Raw genomic sequence first — 5,360 nt, forward strand, 5'->3', positions numbered from 1 at the left:
AGGCAAACAAGTCCAACACTTCGTCTATACACATCCTTTAGCGAGCGTCTAGTTAATGAGAACTCAATCACATCCCACGCCTCGCTGGAGAAGGATCCAATCATAAGAGGGGGTATTTGATCAGAGTTTGTTCGTGTGAATGCATACAGAGATGTATAGGCATGTATCAAATTGGTAAAAGAGGAAGAAGGGAAGAGAGAGAGAGGGAGAGAGAGAGAGAGAGAGAGAGAGAGAGAGAGAGAGAGAGAGAGAGAGAGAGAGAGAGAGAGAGAGAATGAGAGAGAGAGAGAATGAGAGAGAGAGAGAATGAGAGAGAGAGAGAGAGAGAGAGAGATAATGAGAGAGAGAGAGAGAGAGAGAGAGAGAGAGAGAGAGAGAGAGAGAGAGAGAGAGAGCACACATATATATGTATGTGTATATACATACATATATATATATACATATATATATATATATATATATATATATATATATATATATATATATATATATGTGTGTGTGTGTGTGTGTGTGTGTGTGTGTGTGTGTGTGTGTGTGTGTACGTGTATGTGTATATAAAATTGCGAGTAAGAAGTGATCTGTGAAAGTGCTACATAAGATAGAAAGATTCGTGAATATATTGAGCCTATATCCCAACCAAAATAGTAATAATAACTTATCCAAACGCCTTATACTTCTATAAAATTTAATATTGATCATTTATACGTGGACCTTTTAAACTAAAAGGGATGCCACAAAATGCCAATAGGAATGCTACTAGGTCTCATCAACGTGCTAAATAAGGTCCCAATGCTCATCGAGAGTGCCACAGTAGATAGAATCAACGGTAAAAAAAGGAAAAAAATCACTCCCCACCAAGAAAAGAATACCAAATTACGATATTAGAAAATGGCAAGCATCACGGATCCCCATACCCAGAGGACGCCGAGCAACTGCTAAATCGCACGGTTATTACAGTTCAGTTTCCCCTCAAATAAATTCCCTACGGAAGAGCCATACCGCCAGTATGTAAGTACAGTACATCACAAAATCAGGTAGGTCTAAACATGGTTACCTTAAAGCAACAAATATAATCAGCCATTCGACAGAAGTCCCACCAGATAAGTTAAGCCTTAACAAAGCGTAATTCAAGCGACGGCACCTCAGTCGAGTGCCAGACACTGACTCCGCGACCTGTGACCGCGGTCGGCCGAGGGCGCAGGCCGGTAGGCTTAGCAACCGCTAAGGAATGCGACACCTCTCCTCAAAACTGCCAGATACAAAATCCCCTTTCTAACTCCCTCTAACCCCAAACCCCATCCTTACCTATTCCAACACTGTCCTAAATCCTCCTCTCCCATATCATCCGCCTTCCCCAAGCCCTATGCTGCAAGCCTAGGCAATTTATGCACATTATAATGCATGGGCTCATTATAATGGAGTGCAGACGCTGTTCAAACGCTTGTGCACGAGTATAAGTGCGTATACACGGCAGTGCGCTGATGTATGCAAAATTGCGTGTACGCATCCATGTGTGTGTATATGAAAGATAAACAATATATACGTAGATATGTATATATATGCGTATATATTCATATGGGTATTTGCATATAAATGCATATGTATGTGCGAGTATGTGCATGTGCATTTACATATATGTTTCTGTGGAGGTGCGTATATATGTGTATAAGTATAAGTGTTTGTGTATGTATGTAGGTATATGTATGTATGTATGTATGTATGGGTAGTTATGTGTGTATGTATATGTGTGTATGTATATATGTGTGTATATGTATGTGTATGTGTACATATGTATGAAGACGTATATAAATATATATATATATATATATATATATATATATATATATATATATATATATATATATATATATGTACATATATGTGTATGTGTATGTGTACATATGTATGAAGACGTATATGAATATATATATGTACATATATGTGTGTATGTGTATATATATATATATATATATGTCTGTATGTGTGTGTTCATTTATGTATATGTATATTTATATGGGTATTCACAGCCATAAGTATGTATACAAGGCATGTGCGCATAAGTGTGGATAAGTACATGTGCACATGTGCACATGAAGTGCACGTATGTTTATGCATGTGTATGCATGCGCATGGGTGTAATTGTGCATAATGTATAAGTATGTATGCATAGCATATGCATAGGAGCATTGTAAAGGCGTATGCTTTCATGTGCGTGTGCACGAAAATGAACATATGCGTAGTAATTATGGCATTTACGGGTGATACAACCACACATATATGCACTTCCGATACTCAAGCCCATGCTCACGGGAGCATACCCTGGTGTAGTGAGCAGGCCCGCGTTTTGCTGCTCCTAAGGGGCTTATCAGTGGCATCCAGGTTAAAATAATCCCCCTCCCATTAAGATACACCTAGGCCAGTAGGTGGGAGGTAACTCGGCTGTCTACCTCACAATCAAAAACCATGACTGCACAAATAGAGCAACGGCCCTCATTTGCCGGAAGCCAAGGAGCCCCTGGTTACGACAGCGATCAGGATCGCTCCGGAGCAGAGGGTGCTAAGAATCCCCGGCTAAGAACAGGCCGCCCCACGTTGATGAACCTTTGCACATATAGTATAAGGACAATGAGAACGGAATCCGACTTACTAGCATTACTTGAGGAACTCTTTCATTAAATGGGATGTTGTGGGACTCTGTGAGGTTAGAAGACTAGGCGAAGAATAGAAGATACTAAATGGTGACCACGTGCTCTATTAGAGAGGTAAACCTCACGGTAGCAAACAAGAATTAGGGGTAGGTTTCCTAGTTCACAAACGTTTAGAAAAGAATATAGTAGAATTCCATAGTATAAACGAAAGAGTGGCTTCAGTAACAATAAAACTAAATAATAGGTACAACTTAAAGATAGAATAAACTCATACGAAAACCGGAGCCAAACTTAGCTAACTTGAAGACCAAAGCGACAGAATTTAGCATTAACATCCAAAACAGATATTCACTTCTCAGCGACGAAGATCTCAACATTGACCAAATCAACAAACAGTTCAATGACATAATAAAGGAAGCTGCACTTGAAGTAGGCGGTAAGAACGTCAAACAAAACTCAGGTAAGCTCTCGATAGAAACCAAAAAACTTATGTAAAAACGTAGGGTCATGAAAGCATCGTCAAATAGGGAGAAAATAGAATTAGCTGAACTAACAAAAAACATAAACAAAAAGAAGAGAGAAGACGTACGGGAATTCAATACTCAAATAATAAATGAAACAGTGATCTCAAGTACCTACCAGTATGAAAACAGCTAAAAGGAGAAATCAAATATATGCAATAAAGAAACCAGACGGAGATGTGACATATAATAAGAATGAAATCATAAGAAATAGAGAGAGCACTTAAGGGCATGAAGAGAGGGAAAATCTCGGATAGTCTGGATTCTAACCAGCCTAGAGAATAGGCAGGCTTCCGCAGTGGGTTCTTAACAACAGACCACATACATATGCTTACCCAATTAAGATAAAAAATAAACGAATATAGGAAACCCCTGTGTATGGCATCCATTGATTACGAAAAGGCGTTTGACTATGTACAGATACCAGCAGTACAAGAAGCTTTTCGAAGGCAGGGAGTAGAGGAGGTATATTGTAAAATATTAGAAGATATATACGAAGATGGGACAGCAACCATCAAGTTCCACACAGAAACTAATAAAATCCCAATTAAGAAAGGTCTTAGACAGGGAGATACCATCTCACCAAAACTGTTTACAGCTTGCTTTGAGGAAATATTCAAGAAACTAGAATGGACCAGAAATAGACCGGGGATGAATACCTACACAATCTAAGATTTGTAGATGATATTGGTCTCTTCAGTGAATCTGCAAATGAAATGCAGCAACTAATAAATGATCTGAATAGAGAAAGCCTGAAAGTCGGACTTAGGATGAGCAAGAAAAAGACTAAGATCATGTTCAACAGTAGAGTTCAATTTGAACAGATACAAGTTCAAGGTGAAGCGCTAGAGGTGGTAGACAAGTATATATACCAAGGGCAACTCGTACAGACAAATACATCAAGCGAAGAGGAAATTAAGCGACACAGCAGTCTAGGCTGGAGCGCCTTCGGGAAACACAGTAGCATACTTGCCATTATGTTTAAGAAGAAAAGTCTTTAACTAATGCATCCTCCCAGTTATGACCTATTTCTCAGAAACATGGACTACAACCAAATCACTGGAGAGGAAACGAATAAGTGCCCAGAGAGGGATGGAGAGGTTGATGCTAGGAATTAGTCTAAGAGATCGGATGAGAGCGACATGGATCAGGGAACACACAAAAGTAGAAGATATACTCGGGAGCATCAAAAAGAAAAAAATGGCAATGGGCAGGTCATAATGTCGGAGACAGGACAACAGATGGACAAAGAAAGTAACAGACTGGAGTATAGATAACATAAAGAGGCCAAGGGTCAGACCTATGTCAAGATGGCGCGACGAAATAACGAAATTTCGGAGGCCAAGACTGGAAGCAAAAAACGCAAGACAGATAAAGATGGAAAAGATTGTAAGAGGCCTACGTCCTGCAGTGGATTGACTAAGGCTGATGATGATGATGATGTGTGTGTGTATATATATATATATATATATATATATATATATATATATATATATATATATATATATATATGCACACACGCACACACACACACGCACACACACACACGCATGAACATAAACACACACACACACACACACAGACACACACACACACACCCATAAACACACGCACACACACATAAACACACTCGCACACACATTCACGCACGCACGCACGAACACACACACATATATGTGTATATATATGTATATATATATCTATATATATATATATATATATATATATATATCAGAATATATAAAGAGAGAAAGGGCGGGAGAGAGAATGAAGGACACAGAAACTTTAATATTTTATATCACAGAAATAATGCATCCCCCCTTCTCTCTCTCTCTCTCTCTCTCTCTCTCTCTCTTTCTCTCTCTCTCTCTCTATCTCTTTCTCTCTATCTCTCTCTCTCTCTCTCTTTCTCTCTCCATCTCTTTCTTTCTCTCCACTTGAATGAATTATAGAAACATGTTGAGATTTATCGCAAAGGGGCTGCTCGTAACGTCTCATGTAATAATGCTTTCGTACACACTATATAATGTTTTTATTTTTATTTTAGGTAATTAGTTAAACAACACTGATGTAACAATATATGCACCTTCTCTTCTTTGAACACTTTTACATCCACAAGAGGAAACCCGAACTGAATACCTTTACAGTCAACCAATTGTTTACGGTACAATTAAATCACCGTGACTACCAT

The sequence above is a fragment of the Penaeus chinensis genome, chromosome 11 (genome assembly GCF_019202785.1).
Source record: "Penaeus chinensis breed Huanghai No. 1 chromosome 11, ASM1920278v2, whole genome shotgun sequence".
Lineage (NCBI taxonomy): Eukaryota > Metazoa > Arthropoda > Malacostraca > Decapoda > Penaeidae > Penaeus > Penaeus chinensis.